Source organism: Rhamphochromis longiceps, linkage group LG2 (genome assembly GCF_057381845.1).
Source record: "Rhamphochromis longiceps isolate RC_006_pf linkage group LG2, R_longiceps_female_GT1.1, whole genome shotgun sequence".
Lineage (NCBI taxonomy): Eukaryota > Metazoa > Chordata > Actinopteri > Cichliformes > Cichlidae > Rhamphochromis > Rhamphochromis longiceps.
In genome coordinates this window covers 38676519-38692871 of record NC_140558.1, presented here as the reverse complement: position 1 = coordinate 38692871, position 16353 = coordinate 38676519, and the positions used below count along the sequence as shown (strand labels likewise).

At 39.9% G+C, this 16353-nt stretch overlaps 1 protein-coding gene across 3 annotated transcripts in view; it reads left to right on the top strand.

Moving 5' to 3' along the window:
• Positions 1-16353, top strand: part of LOC146677900 (uncharacterized) — an 81524-nt gene that overhangs the window by 20123 nt on the left and 45048 nt on the right. The window contains exon 4 of one of the 3 annotated variants that reach the window (XR_014907670.1): positions 7534-8171. The exons of the other annotated variants lie outside the window; for them this stretch is intronic. The gene's annotated coding sequence lies outside the window, so the exon portion shown is untranslated. Of the gene's footprint in view, positions 1-7533; positions 8172-16353 lie in introns of those variants that run through there. 3 annotated transcript variants of the gene reach the window in all.

The following is a 16353-nucleotide window of genomic DNA, read 5'->3' as shown; positions in this document are numbered from 1 at the left end:
TGTGTGTGTTCCTTCTCTGGTCCGCTGCTTTGGCACAAAAAGAAATACTGGGCCGCCCCATTCTTTGTTCTGCTTCCTGTAGGAAACTAGCAGCAAATTGTGGCTCAATGAGGCGTTGCTGTTTTGTGTGGTCTGATAAAGTGCAAACGAAACCGTCTGGGCTACACTGGCCTGCTGCAGTGCTTTCCATTGTAGATTGGACTATGAATGTAGGTCTGTGTGATGGTTGGTTAGTGTTGAACATTAGGTGATGTAGGGAAGGGGGGGGGGGGGGGGGGGGGTGCTGGGTCTAGGGTCCATTCACGCAGTTTTAAGATGTCACCCAGTGTTTGGAGCTGCTGTCCACTGTGTTTAATTGTGACGATGGGTCATTAGAACTCTGCTTAAGACTAGAAAGAGTCTGATGACTTGCTCGCTTTCAAGGGTTTCAAAATCCAAATACTGTAGAGTTCTCATATAAAGTCAGCATGACACACTTGTCAAAGTGATCAGAGCAGGGCATATGTGTGTGGGTGTGTTGATGTGAGGGTGGGAAGTATCCCAGTTTTTACTTCAATGCATTCATCCAACACCTGCAGTAAGTACTTAGCTTAGAAATGTAAGGGGTGACTCACAGAATATGAAATAATTTCATGAAGAGTTTGTAGTCCTAGATTTTGAGCAAAGTAAAGCTGGAAGCAAACAAACTACTTCAACATCATCTTAATAGTTTATTTGATCAACCATTTAAACGTTTCCAAGGAGTGAAGTACAGAAATATTTTTAAATATAGTGTACCTTTCAAAGAAAGGTTTTGTACATTGCAGAAGTGCGCAAGTCTACTTAATGTTTCTGTTATGATACTTATCACAGCAAAGGGTGAATTTCAGTCCACTGGAATAAAGTTAAGTGAAAATTTAATACATTTTTCCAGCAGTTTGAAAATCACACAGTTCATAGGGGTGCCAGATTTTACTTCTCAGGTTTGTTTCATGACTTCATGTAGCATACTTTATTCCAACACCACAAGGATGCACATGGGACAAAATACGGTTAGGATCCACAGATCAAGTTCTTTGAATCAAGTAAAACAAACACACGTCTTGGGAGACAGACAAAGAAGGAGGGTCTTGGGTGTGCCATGGCCCTTGTCTAAAGTGGTTATGGGGCCCACATGGGCATTCTGCTCTCCAGAGGCTGTTGGGGTAATTATCTGCCAGGGTGCACGTGTGGGAGTGTGTGTCAGATTGAAGGTGCACATGCAGTTGTTTGCAAGCATCCTGGTCTCATGTTTTGGTGCGTCTCCCTTAAATAGGATGAAATGCATCGACCCTACATACCTTTAACGCTTGTGCAATCTATTCACATATAGACCCTTTATGCTCTGCTCATCTTTTCCTTACCCCCGAGAATTCAGAAAGAGGATCTGGAAGTCTCAGAGGACGAGTGTGGCTGGGGTAAGAGGGTGAGGAGCCATCTTTGACAAGGGGCATGGGGCCCAACGGCACAAAGCCCCATTCCCTGCTCCTCCATGTGGAAAATGGCAGGAGAGCAAGAGGAGGAGGGGAAGGAGGCAAAAAAAAGTGGAGCAAAGAGGAGGAGGGAGGGACAATTAGTGAGATCTGTTAATCACCAGGGCAACACTCATTTAATTGACATGTGAAATTTGGATTCGTCTAACAAGTCGATGAGCAGTACAACAATGTACCGGTCGTCTGAGATCTGCTGGTGGAAGTCAGAGAGGGGAAGCAACTACTGAGACCTGAGGCCAAGGTCTTTGTTAGAAGTAGCAGTGTTGTTGGGTGGGAAGACTCTCCACAAGGAGATTATTACCCATTATGTGTTTGACCCCTTTAGATTTCTTCCCAGCTGCTCTTAGCTGGGACTAACACAGACCAGAGACACAGCAACACAGCAAAGGTTTTCTGTGTGTCTTTGTATGTTTTTGTCTTTAGCATAAATCTGAGTGTGTAAACAAAAACGTTTTTAATATCACAATAAACCTGACCTGGATCATTGTAATAACTTGGAACAGGGAAATCACAAAAGGAGGTGGGCAGAGGAAAAAAACATGAAGTCTTTACAGAGTTTATACAGAAATCAATAAGCTATTCAAGGTCATCAGAAAGAAGCACCACTGTCAAGCAGCTGCTACACTGAAAGCACACTAAGGGCCTTTCTCAAACCACCCCCCAATCCCTCTCCCCACACACTTCTATTCTGTTTCTACGTGGAGTGTGACATCCCAAACCAATTAGTCTTAAGTAGGAGTGGATAATCAAATCAAATCAACAAATCAGCATTGATGCTGAGTTGCCAATCATGTGCAGTGATTCATTTGTGTTTGCTATAGAAGCTCTGTAAGTTCTATGCACCTATTTTTTTGGGGGCAAAACGTTCAAACAAAGATATCTAATTATGCACACTTCAAGTTCTCTTGTCTAGAAAAAAGTGAGTGTAGTCCTTTGATTTGCAGAGATCTTTGCAAAAATATTAGGCATGTTCTATCCAAGTTAAAAATTAGTTAAAAATTTACTCATATTTTCAAGTAAAACTAAAAAAGCCAGACCTGCAGCCCTAGTTTATTTATGCCGTTTAGCCAGAAGCAGTACAAATATCACCGAGTTTCAGTGGACCATTTTTCTACAACCTGAAGCAATATGTACACATATTTTCTGCTGGATTTCTGTGAAATTTGGCAGTTGGGTCTAAATATTTAAAACTTTATTTACCTGCCAAACTTTTATTTAGTCAAAACTGTAATTTTATCATCTTATAATTTACAGTTGCACACCAACAGAAAGGTTTAAGTTTTAGTGTGAAGCTGGCCATTCCTTTTGGAGGTATTGTACATCATAAACTTTTTTCATAGTTCTGATAACTTTTGGAGGAAGTTCCACTTTCTCTTTTTTATGCGTCCACACTACAGGAACTGGAGAGTATTGTAGATCTTAGAACCTTGGTTTAGTTGTGTTTTTCTTTTTGGCTCCTGCTGTGGGGTGTGGTGTTGTCTCAGTACAGGAGGAACTTTGCAGTATACAATAGTTGGTTGAACACATCTCTGCAGCACCAGAAACTTCTCTAAGATGAAAAAAGGACTTCTTAAAATTGGGGAAAACAATAGGTTTGTATGCAGCAGCTCTTTAGGTTAGCTTTAAAAATGAAAAAACAAAAAACAAAAACACAAACAAAACTTTAACCAAACATGGTTGGAGTTTGTTGAGCTTATATGGGATGGGTTGAATATCATGTTCTTTTATCGAATCAAAGTAAACTAGAGATATTTTTAATAGCCTTTCTCATTTACTAGGCATCCAAAAGTGCAGAGTACAATACAGTGAAGAAATTGTAGTAGAATATAAAGAAAAAGACGGTAAAGAAAATAGTTTCCAACTGCAGACTGGCTTTTACATCACTTCAGAGTTCCTGTTGGCACTATGAATGACCTTTATGATGACCTGCTAAAGTATGTAATATGTAGTTAATAAATAGCAGTTAATCAATTAATCAACAAAAGCAATTTATCAGTTTTTTATTGATCCATCCATCCACTTATCTTCCACTTATTCAATTTAAAGTTGCAGGGGGTGCTGCAGTGTATCCCAGCTGTCAAAGGGCAAGAGGCAGGGCATGCCCCGGGCTAATACAGAGAGACAAATTTTTGCAAACTAAAAACGAAACTCCAGCTTTTTCTCATGAAGCATTTTGATGCCCCCTACAGCAGCTCTCACAAATGAGTTGGAAAGGACTTGGTCTGAGTTCACTCGTTCTACAACAGCGTGATTAAGTGTAGCATCAGGGTGACGTGGGAAGTCTAAACTCACGAGTGGAAAATGTTAGGAAAAAGCTAAACACTGTTTACACACTTTGACAAAATACATGACATGAAAAGAGGCTGAAGTGAAGTTTATTCAGATTAGAGATTGAGTGTTGAACAGCCTGATCTCACCTGTTTTGTATTAGTTGCAGCCATAAGACACTCAAGCTGCCATCAGATAGTTTAAAAAATACATAAAGCCAAAATTGAAATAAAATTGTGTCTGTTGTAAATTCCTGTTGTTTTGTGCTTAAGTGTAATAGATACTGCCTATGTCCAAAGTAGCTTTCCCAGTCTGGATAGAGCTGACTGACCTTTGCCGTCTGCATTAAACCACTGGTGCACTCATAACACTACACAAAACACAACATCTTAGAGAAATGATTCTCCTGACTCTCTTTTTCCTTCTTGTTTTTTAATTAATAGACCATTTTCAGATATTGTATTTGTTATATTGCTGACTTCAAATAACAACATTTTGTCATTCGGAATTTATTTATTCAAGATTTTAAAGCAATTAGAAAGACATGTCCTAAATATACTTATTGGACAGGCACTTTATTAAAGTTTCATGAACTAACTGGACACTTACCTCCTTCAGCTAATCTTGGCGAAGTGTAGATAAGTAGCATTTGCTGTTAGTCTAATCAGTTGTGTCTCAATGTCAGAGATTAAAAGTGAAATAGTGTCAGAAATGTATGCATCTCACTTACTTTAAAAATGCCCATGAATGCATTGTGCAGCTGGATGTTGTTAAAGGCATGTGATAAACTCTGAGGAAGGACTTACATGAATAGCTGGAAGCAACAAACACATGCCAGCTTCTGTTCAAGTTTTGTCAAAACACAGATTATAGTCACAGATGCTTGGTGTAAACACTTTATCATAAATGTGTCTTTTTTTGTAAACATTTCAATTTATAATGGATAGGGAATATTTGTGCAAAGTTAATGAGAAAACACTTGAAAGATGAAACCTGTTTGGTAGTTTTGGGGAGGTCTGTGTGGACCTTTAGCAATGTGAGAAAATACTTGACCTGTTCAATAGTGAAATGCCTCTTTAACGCATATAAAACTGTTTTTATGGATAAAGACATGGCTCTGAGCCTCTTATAGCCATGGGAATAATTGAGTAGTGGTAGACCATGAGACAGATCCTGAAAGAGGGTGTCCCATGTGCTTGGCAGCACTGTTTTTTCTCATGTTATTGCTGTTTCTCCAAAACAATTAGTGAACTGAACAACTCACAAAGACACACGAAAGATACGCTCAGTCATCTTGCAAACACTGATCCCTCAGTGTGATGGCATGCATTCAGACTTGTTCCATGCTGAAAGTGGTACAGATATGTGAGGAGTCGTGGCCGAGTAAGATTACCACTGTGACTTTAGAGAAGAAGTAATCAGGGTGCACATTCAGACAGAAGACTGACATGTTCAGGTACCGTCAGATTAATGGAAAGAAGTGCATGTCTAAAAGGGGCTTATGCAAGCAGATTCATTGTCCAGGGTGACTTTGTAGGAATGGCAGAGAGTCAAAAGAGACTCAGGATACTTCCAAGTCTTTCAGCCAGAGTGTAATCCTCTTCCTTTATCTCTCTGGCTGATCTGGGCCAAAGTGCTGTGTGTGAGAATGATTCAGTGACTGCCTGCTTTTCTGTAGCTCTGTCACGTTTCCTCTCACGCACTGTTCTCTAATTCTCACTTGTATGTCTGTTATTGTGTCACTCTCTTGCCCAGTGACCAGCACTTTTTCAGTGTTCACCTCATCTATGTTTTGTGTGTGCCACTGATGCTGCTCCCTTTTCATGTTAGAAGATTTTCTCTTACACACATCAATGCCACCTTGCTCTGCGCACCAGACAGGCAACTTGGATAACTTCCAGGAATCACAGCTGGATTGGTGTGTGTGTCCATTGTAGATATGTTTGTGGGTTTCTGGGGGGGGGGGGGGTCTGCATCTGGGACATCGGATTGGTGCACTGGCATGGGAGCCAGGCCGATTGGCTAGATGTACAGAGACTAACGTGCAGGTTTTTGTGTGTTGTGTAGCTTTGCCACCCAGAGTATTGGCCAATAGCTCTACATATTGGATGAATTACAGATTAGAGCCACTGCACGTAGACGTGTGTGTGTGTGTGTGTGTGTGTGTGTGTGTGTGTGTGTGTGTGTGTGTGTGTGTGTGTGTGTGTGTGTGTGTGAGTTTGTGCCTGCACTGTCTACACAGCTCATCTATGCAAGAGCACTTTTATCCTCTATGAAATGAACAAATCTGCACTGTCTCCACTCACTGAAGTGATCATAAAAAGCATTTTCCTCCCTGAGACTAATCATTAATTATTAATGGCAGATTTGGCTCAGCATCCCGGATCAATGCATTAGCCATCCATTGTTGAGGCTGCTTTGGCATTTATATTTTTGCTTTTACATTTTCAAACCATCAAAATTTGAGAGTTTATTGAGAATTGCTTATGATAATATAGTAGGCTGTTAGTATATACGTTGTTGTAGAGCTCAAACTGAACTGGGAAAAAGAGGAAAATAGTGCAATCAGGTGAGTAAAGATACTCTGAGGCCGTTTTTACTTTTAGTCAGCTTGGAATGTATGCAAGTTAATCTGGTCAGTCTGGCTTGAACCTATATTTTATGGTTGTGGTGGGCAGCAAGTTTGGGCTTTGAGGGAGGGGCCAAAGCCACAGCTGTAAGGCAAAGGTGCTGTGCTGGATTTATAACACAAGACAAAATGAGCACATCATTGCAAAACAGAATTATGCATAATAATTACTTTATCTTGATTAAAATAATATTTGATTAATTACTTTCACCAAATGAATTTTCATTTTATCTCCAGAGCCACCAAAGAAACTTAACATCAGTTTGAATTAGTGCCTTTTCACCTGCTATGTGGATGACTACATTGCTGCATAAAGATTAGTGGGAAACAAGTTTGTCTTTAACCTTGATATTGGGACAAAGACTTTTTTGGGTACAAAGAATATGTGGGAACAGCTTTGACAAACTCATCATCACCTTTCATAACCTTAAGAAAGGAAGAAAAATGGAAAAGTAAGAATAGAACACATAGAGGGAGAAAGAAAGGAGATTTGAAGAGTGCTGGAAACAGTAGCTTACTTGTCTCTGTGACAGTCTTGCCTATTAGAGGTCCTAACTCTGTCATTACCCCTGTCAGCGTCACTGTAATTGATGCAAGTGCTGTGCTACAACACTAAGGCTTACCACACATGAGTTATCCGCACATGCATTAAAAAAAATAAACAAAATGCCACCATACACGCACACATACTGCCCATACGGACACGCAGAAACAGAATAACAGACACACATACATATTCACACACAAAAAACAGTCGCACCATCAGCATGGCTGCACATGCCACGCAGTAGCTGCTTATTGAAAACATGGCAGCACTGTCAACCCCAGATGGCTCTCCTCTACCCACCTGTCAAAAAAATGACAGTAAAATTCACCTGGCTGGTATCTCAGTCTTCTTCAGCTTAGCTTAAACCAGCCATCTGGCTCAGCAGCTCTGCTTACCTCCCTCTCTCTCTCTTCACTAACTCTCACTCTCTCTTGGTCTTTTTAAAGCATGTCAGCAGTTACCCAGCACAGCGGTCTTAGTAAGGCTGCTAACGTAGCTAAGTGTCCCTCTGCCTCTTATTCACTTGGTGCTCTGTGTATGTGTGTGTATGTGTGTGTGTATGTGTGTGTGCTTCACAGATGGCAATGGGAGGGAGAATTGGAGGGGGTGATGGAGAGAGCTGTCTGAGGCTCCGGCAGCTCTCAGGCAAGGCGGTCTGTCTGCGGGCATCTGCACTGGCAACCCCCCATGCCTCCCCCATTTTCCCATCCACCGTCACCACGGCCACCTCACCATCCAGTGCCACAATTTGGCACCAACCCACGGTGGAGAGCAGTTGCTGAAGGATGATTCCCCTTGACCTCAGATGTGTTACTTCACCACAAAACTTCTCCGTTTGCCCCAGTGGACAATTATTTTGATAAATGATATGGCTGAATAATGTATTGTGGTTACATTGGGGGAAGAACATACTGTGGGGAGAGAGAGGCTAAAAGTTGCTTAGGCAGAGAGTGTGTGCGTGCGCGCGTGTGTGGGTGTGCACATCTGCATGCGTGTATGGATGCATAGATTTGTATGTGCTGTGCTGTATCTGTATTGTAGAGTTTAAATGCAGCAGTTGTAGCAGTGCATCACAATAAAGAATGGTTGACCTTTTCATCCAGAGGTCACATCTGCACACAAGGTAAAAACTCATATAATGCAGAGTGGAGTTGTTCATTTTCATTTTAGATTTCGAAGAAAGCAACTTTTGGTTCTGACAGGATTTCTGAATACATTAAAATATACTGAAGCCCACTAGCAAACATGCAGCCACAGATACAATATTTCCTGCAGAGATAGCCTTTGAAGAATTCAGTTTTGACTGGCTTAGACACTGCGACAGCACAGAGTAGGGGCTGACACATCTGTTCCTGAGAAATTCATGGAGGTTTGGGCACTGTAGGTGTTGGTATGCACTGATTAGCACAAGGCTGTCTTTACCCAACCACCGGGTTTCCTACTGGGCTTCCATAAACTGTTTACTAAGGAGTCTGTTGCCATGGTTTTCAGCCATGTTCCAATCAGTCTTTTTTGACCACTCAGCTTTATTTATTCCTCTAAAAATCCATGCCTTCTGTATCAACCAACTGTTGTAGCCTTCAAACCAATTGTTCTAAATTATGTATATACCGAATTTCATTTATCTGCAGAATAACAGGCTTGGATGATGATTTGAGCCTGATTGAGCGAGCAATGGAGAGAGAGCCTTTACAAGCTGACACCATTGGCTCAGGGGTGGTTTTGAAACAGAGGCTTTGATGAAAGAAAGATATAACTATGATAATAACCTAACAACAGAATGTCCTTAATGCTTGTGCGTGCTGGATTTCTAGTTAGAAACACATGCAAGCCATATTTTTTGATCTCCCTTGAACAGGAATTTTCAGTCATCTTACCCTAATGTCCCCCCTGGGCAATATGTGATAAAAGTGAGATAATATACCATTTTTTAAAAAACAACTAAAGTAGTATTTTTCCTGGCCCCGGGTGTGCTTTCTCTTTCATTCTTTTAGCCACTCAATCCACCCCCTTTTTGTGACTTTCTTCCTCCTTTCCCTGATTTAATAAACAGCAATACCCAGTAGAAAAAACTCTTTTATAGATCTGTCAAAGCTAAAGTATCATAAAGCAGCTCCTGTTACTCATGTCACACTTGAAAAGCTGAGAGATGCTTATTAAGATTAGAGGTTCGCCCTCCTATACGATATAGGCTGCATCTTCAGTGTTTAACATTCTTGTAATCTGTTTATTTAGACTCTTTGCACCTCTCGTGACAGGAAGCCACACCCCTTAATTGGATTACAGCTGATTAAATGTTACACACATGTAGGGTCAACAGACAATATAGCCTAGATGTCTCCCACAAGTAGCAAAGTTACAATTTGAGTTTATTTAATTTAAAACGTTTTAAACAAGCTATGATTATTCAAACCTTCACTCAAATTTTTGCTGTAATAGCCTCTGCCAACGAGGATAAATATGCATATCTCATGTTCTCTCTACCTTATGAACATATTCATATGAAGTGATCAGTTTAGTTTTCTTCTGGTGAACAACAGTCAGTGTGCAGGTTTATGTCATGTTAGACATCACTGTGTTACAGACTCAAGTAATTTTGCTCAAAGAATCCAGCAATCACTGCAGCTGGTTTACTGCCATCAAGAAATACTTACAGTAAGAACTTGTTTATAATGCCATAATTTAGTGTTTTTATATTTCTCTTTACATATGGATTGAAAAAAACTCCCCATAAGCAACTCAGTAATTTGTGAGCTTTAGAGATTGTTAGGCAAGTATGTAGCTCTATCTCCATAGTTGAAGTGCAGACATGAGTGTGACTTGGAATTTAATGGATTTAAAAAAACAACAACAACCTTTTTCACATAATTTCAGTCTTCTTGATCTCACCCCTGCCTCGCAGTTGCCAGTGTTGGGGTGACACAAGGTGACGTGTTACTGTTTGCAGAGTGTGAAGACTGGGCAATTAATTGACACCAAAAGGGAACCATTAGTGAAGTGCAAGCTTGAAATTCCAGCTTGGTGTTTGATGGCAGTTCAGAGGAGGAGAACTCAGAAGATAAACAAACTAGGAATTTAAATTGCATCATGTAAATGCAATGCATTAAGACATGATGTTCATTCGTCTCTGAGGAATGTTTATTTTGATGACTGTATTTATCTCCTGGATGAGAGCAGCTGTCGAAGGTTTCTTGTATATGCTGTGCCGCCAGCTGTTGGACTTCTTTGACCTACTGTTTGTGTTGCATTTGGGCCTTCAACATTTGTAAGGTTGAATGTGTGTTTAATTAATCCTGTAATGCAGGTTATAATGAAACGCAATTTATGCTTACATTCGACGTTTTCTTTCTACGGATGCATCTGCTCTCACTTGCTCTCTGTTGCTTTCAAATAATGCACAAGTGTCAGTTTTCAGTCTGTCAGTTAGTCAGCTAACTCATGTTTACTTCTTCTAATCTTACATCTTGTAGAAATAAAACTGAAAATTCACAGGAAAGATGTGTAACCTTGTAACAGACAGTTGCCACCTGTTAATTGCCAGCGGCATCAACTGATTGCTCTTTGTTCTCCAAAAGACCCATATAGGGTGTACTCTCAAGGGAATGACAGCAAACCCACCCAGAGCTCAGAGCTGAGACTGAACAACACTAAAAGAGCATTGAAGAGACAGAGGTGTCACACAAAACTAATGCCGAGTGGGTAGTGGACCATAGAGCAGACCACAACAATCTCCCAGGACAAGAACCAGTCAACATCACAAAGAAAGACATTTAATTTCAGTCTCATGAATGAAGAGCTGGACATGATCAGGAGCTGACTGATTCATGCCCACTGGCTGAAGAACCTAACAAAACGTCATGAGTACCTGGCACCACAAATACAGTGCCATGAAAGAATGTTTGCCCTTTTTTGATTTCTTAGGGGTTTTTTTGCAAATTTATCAGACTTATAAATTTCATATCACCAAACAAATTTTAGTATTCAATTTTAATATTAAATAAACATAAGATGATGATTTAATTTATTAAGGGGGAAAACAACTATCCAAACCTACCTGGCCCTGTCTCATTAAATTATGAATCAGCTGTGATTAACCACATTTTTTGGAAAGCTTCATTCAGTTTCACAAGCTACACCCAAGCATGATTATTTCCAGACATGTTGAACCAAGTAATCTCTTAAGAAGCTGTCTAACATCCTCTATTGTTGTTTTGATTGTGTCTCATACGAATGACTTTGGGAATTTCTGCCATGTTGCTATAAATACCCCAAGCACATTGAAGTGGTACTGAATTGTAATAGAAAACAATAGAGTTGAGTTGAATCAACTTGAGTTGGTACTAGTGGAAAAGACACTTTAGACATTCTAGCAACCAAGGTGAGTTGACACGTGAGTCAATGCATTAGCACTGCTCAAAACCGCATAGGAAATAACACCAGACGGTCAAAATACCAGCTACTCTTTGATAGAGCTTTACACCCCAGTGTAACACTAACACTAGACAGACCAACCTGACCACCACCTTGGTTGTTTACAAGAAAGCCAGTACCCCATACATGGATACTGGAGTGCTGAGCACTGTGGAAGAGTAATAGTGTGCTAATGACATTCATCAGGAAATCAGTGGGACTGTGGACACTGCACAATTGCACAAGTGACCATCATGTGCAGAATATACCAAGAGGATGCATTGTCCCTAGTGCTGCTCTGCATAGGCCTTAACCTCCTAAGCTAGACCACTGCAAAGTGTGGATAGGAATATAGATTCTAGAGTGGAGTAACAATTAGTCATCTCCTGTATGGTAACATAAAGCAAGACGTAGATGCTGGTGGTATATTGACCACCACAATCCAACTCACCAGCTTCTATATTGGGATGTAATTTGGACTGGATAAGTGTGGCCAAATGGTTGCAAGGAAAGATAATGCAGAATAGTCGATAAAGCCTATAATGCGGTCAAACAAATCTATTCTATCCTGGCAAAGAGAAACTGCCAGTTGTAGTCAATCATGATCACTAACAAGAAGCTATTAGGCCTTGGCCTAATCAAATTAAAAGATACTGTGGAACCTTCAGCACTATTATTAAAAGACTTATTTGAGCGTATGTATACTTTTAATCCTATGTGGATTAGAAAAAAAATCCAAAATGATTTCAAACTTGTGCATCCAGTTTTTTAAAGTCATTAAAGATGACTGTACAATCATCCTGCCCTGAAAAAAATGATTTCAAAGAAATCATTAAACTTCCCAAAATTTCCATGGCCTTCATGCCCATGATGAGTGTCTGTAAACTTTTGAACACAGCTGTACATATCTGCTCATGTGGTTTTCCAAACGTTTTAACACACATGTGTGTATATGTGTAAAAAGGTTTTCACACAAAGCCTTTGAAAGACTCAGGAGAGTTATTTTCTTTTATAAGTCTCTCGAGCTTTTTATTCCACAGCTTTTTCTGTATATTGTTCCTGTGTGTAATGACGCGTGTGTGCACTGCCTTACCTATCAGAGCTGAGGCTGAGATCCATCAAGGGAAATGTTATAATTAACAATGCTGAGACACCTATCTTTGGCAATATCTCCTCACCTTCCAGCATTTTCAACTCCAAAGAATTTACTCAACAGGGACAGCACATTACACACTTAGGGTTATGTCTGTTCACTGCTACAAGAAATATACTGAACAGTAATCTAGACAGGAGGCGTTTTGGTGCAAATAAGACAGCAAAGGGAGAGGAATGCAATAAGACAGGTTGCAACAAAGGGGAAATACTCAAAGCTGCTGATGATATCTTTTGCTCCCAGAGCTTAGTTTCACTGACTAAATTTTGAAGTTGTATGTATATGAAAAAAAATCTGACATTTAATGATTACAGTGTTTAAAAGATGATATTATTATAATATGTTCCTGTTAATTTAAATATCTATGGGTTTGGTATCATTGGTCAGTCAGTTTGAAATGGCCCATCTTTAAAATACATTTACCAGTGCTCTGTGAAACTGTAGTGGGACTTTTAAAAATTGGAAACTGATTAAATAAATAAATAGCTCTCAGTTTTTCAAGTGTAAAAATGTATGTAGAATGTTTTTCTTTTCAGTCCATCTCCCAAAAATGCATAGAGTACACACTTACAATAGCAAACAGATTTAGAAGAAATGCTGCCTCATATTTTTTGTCTGTCGGTTTACAACGTTTTGTGTGAATGTGTCTAAAACATTTTAACAACATGAATATAACTGCCTGTGTCAAGCAAAGTGCCATTAATAGCTTATATGGTTACCTTTAAGATTTTGAAGGTCGTTGTTAGGGTTTAGCAAAGATCATAGCCCTGGATGATTCCTGAAGAAGTGAACAGTAAATTGAAATGTGAGACAGGGCTCATTAATGTCATTTTACTTTGTAAATGTGACAAATATTTTCTGCCAATATTTTACTCCATAATCAAAGCAGCAAGTACATTTACTTAGTAATCTGAAAATATGATGCAACGATACAGTAAATATAACTTCAAGACATAATTGTCCCACGGCACAATCTCTATAATAGCTGAGCAAATTTCAGTGGAATGAATTTATTTTTAAAAAAGCTGCAGAGAAACTTTCCAGTTAAGGCATTTTCAAACACGCACTACAGCTCTTAATTTTTTTTGGACATTACAGAATTCACTCTCCCAATTTGGTGACCTATTTATGTCACTGCTGCTGCCCTGCTTCACACTCTGCAGTTTTATACCCTTCACCACCCTAACATCCACCTAGCTTGAGAGGCTGTTTAGTCAGCAGATGCCAAACACTTACTTCATTATGCTGCTGTAATAAATCACATAACTTTCACAAGTGTCCTGTTGTGCGCTGCATGTGTGGTAAGAGCAACATCCCTACCTGATTCTCCTGACATTGTTCAGAGTTCATGTGTGAAAATAGCTATTGTGAATATGCATTCTTTTAAAGATTCGTGCCAGTCGATCAACTGGCCATCTTGGTTTAAAGTTGCTGAATTTAGACAAAAACAGCATTTTCTGTTCAGCCACAGTGATCGTGTTGAGCATGTCACATGTGGACATCTTTAGATTGTCTGACATGAACATAAACATATTGAATACTGACCTAAACAGCAGTGCTCAACAGCTTCAATTAGACCAAGGTTGGTGGCAGCAGTTGGGCCCCTGCTTGTAGTGGCTGATGTTCTGTCAGTGTTGGGGGATGCCGGGCTGAATCCTGCTGGGTCTTTTGTCACACCTGCTAACTGAGTGATCCTAGTGACCTTGTCCTTGCTGCCTGGTAACAAGTCAGCAGGAGCTGGTGTTGGTGGCCTCCGCTTTAAGTCGTAACTTGGAGTCTGTCTCCATGATGGGTGGGGTATTGTGATGAAAATTATGATGAGATGAGTGGTGGATATATTGGGTATATCATAATTAGGATGCAAGTTCAATAGCAGTTTAGTGTCTTAGCACTGATGCTCTTAATGTTTTTGCCTTGTAAAGCTCAATGATTGAAATTGCTGCCTTTTATGAGTTACTCAATAAAAGCAACTATGTACTGGTGTGTGACTGTATGAAGATGTGGGTGGATATATGGGGAGAGATGGCAGGGAGAACTAAAAGGTTTAATGGACCTTCAGGATTTAATTTCTTTACTTTTTGCTTTTTTTTTTTTGGCTTCATATATAAGATGGAAGGACTGAGGGACAGTTAGACAGTTCTGAAATTAGTATGCTGCAAACATATGAGAATAACATTTGACAGATGCTCACAGGGTGACATCATGCCCCATCTTTTGATTTTTCATTAAGTATGCTATAACAGCTGCACTTGTACATTGCACTCATTGGCAACAGTCGAAGCATGCCAAGTCTTCAAAAAAAAGAAAAATCATCACTCATATTTCAATGCTTGCCTTTGGAATCTTTCAGTGAACATGTGACACTTTTCAGATAAGTGTTTTTGTGTTAACAAAATGGAAATCTTAATTTTGCTAAGTTAATTATAGCCTGTAGCCCGTTGCTAAGCAACCTAATGATAGGAGACAGCAGGGATTCAAGAATCTAACCTTTGGCTGGATCGAGCCAAGAGGTGACATTTGGATTTCCTTCATATCACCTTCCATTGATGCTCTGTGTTCTGACTGTGACTGAAATGCACTTTACCGTTTAAATGTTTTAAAGTGAGTGAAATTTGTTAATATAGTAAAATGGGAAAGTGTTTAAACTTCTCTGAGCAAATTTGAAGCATTCAATCAACGTCAGTCAGTCATCTTTAACAGCGCTTATGAAAATGACAGTCCCTGTATATGGAGGGTTATGAGTCATTTTGCACTATAATAATGTGTTTTGGCTTTATTATATCTCCTCACACTTTGTTCTTGTGAAATATGTCATGGTTATTCCCATGATGTCGAAATGAAAAGGACTAGTGTGTTTAGTTTTAGAGCCTGAGAGATGTCTGTTATTCTATTATGGCATGCTATTAAATGAAATTCACATGCTGTTCCATATGTTGTAGTAGGCACTGTGGGACATGATTTGCATGGATTGTGTGTTAGATTAAAAAAAACAACAACACCCTTTTAAAAATCCTTTCTTAAGAAGAACTGTATCTACAATGCACAGAATGAGCAAATATGGATGTTTGTTGTAGCTTCATACATATCACATTTAATCAGATTATGTCAGATTAAACAGTATATTGATGATGCGTGATGTAAGCCCATGCACAAGACCTGGATGCTGTAGAAATGTCTTTGTGGGTGTCTGATTTTTGTCGAGGGGGAGAATTGTTGGGGTGTTGGAGAAGGTGGGTGTGTGTGGGGGGGATCCATGGCTCAGCGCCAAAATAGTTTTGAAGTATCTGTGAAAAGACTCCTCTTAATCCGTTTTATTTGCTCTGCTACCTCCAAACCATTTGTCCTCGCAGAGCTCCAAACCTTCCACTCCACCCAGCCATCTCAGGGATTTAGTGTGGTAGAGCAGAGGTGCAAGAGCCCACAGACAGTTAAAAAAAAAAAAAAAAAAAAAAAAGCCATCTGGCTGGGGGGATGTTGCAATGTGGGGGTGCTGGGAGGTTTGGGGTAGAGGAGTCATGCTGGGCAATCAAAATGACGGACAGCAGTGAGAAGTGTTTTGCGGGCTCCCACATACATGCAAAGTAGCCGACTTGTGAGCATTCACAGCTCCCTCTGGTCTTCAGGTAAACATTGACCAGCCGAGGTATGCGTGGTCTTTCCACACCTCGGTGTGTGTGATTTTGTTTGTGTATGGTAATAATGTGTTTGTTGGCTTCCTTGTGAGAAGAAAGAGTGGACTCTCTTGTGTTTACATCCATGTCATCGGTTTGTGTATTTGTATGTTCTACAAAAATGACTGCTAGATTTATTTCTGTAGTTTTCCTTCTTTTTGGCC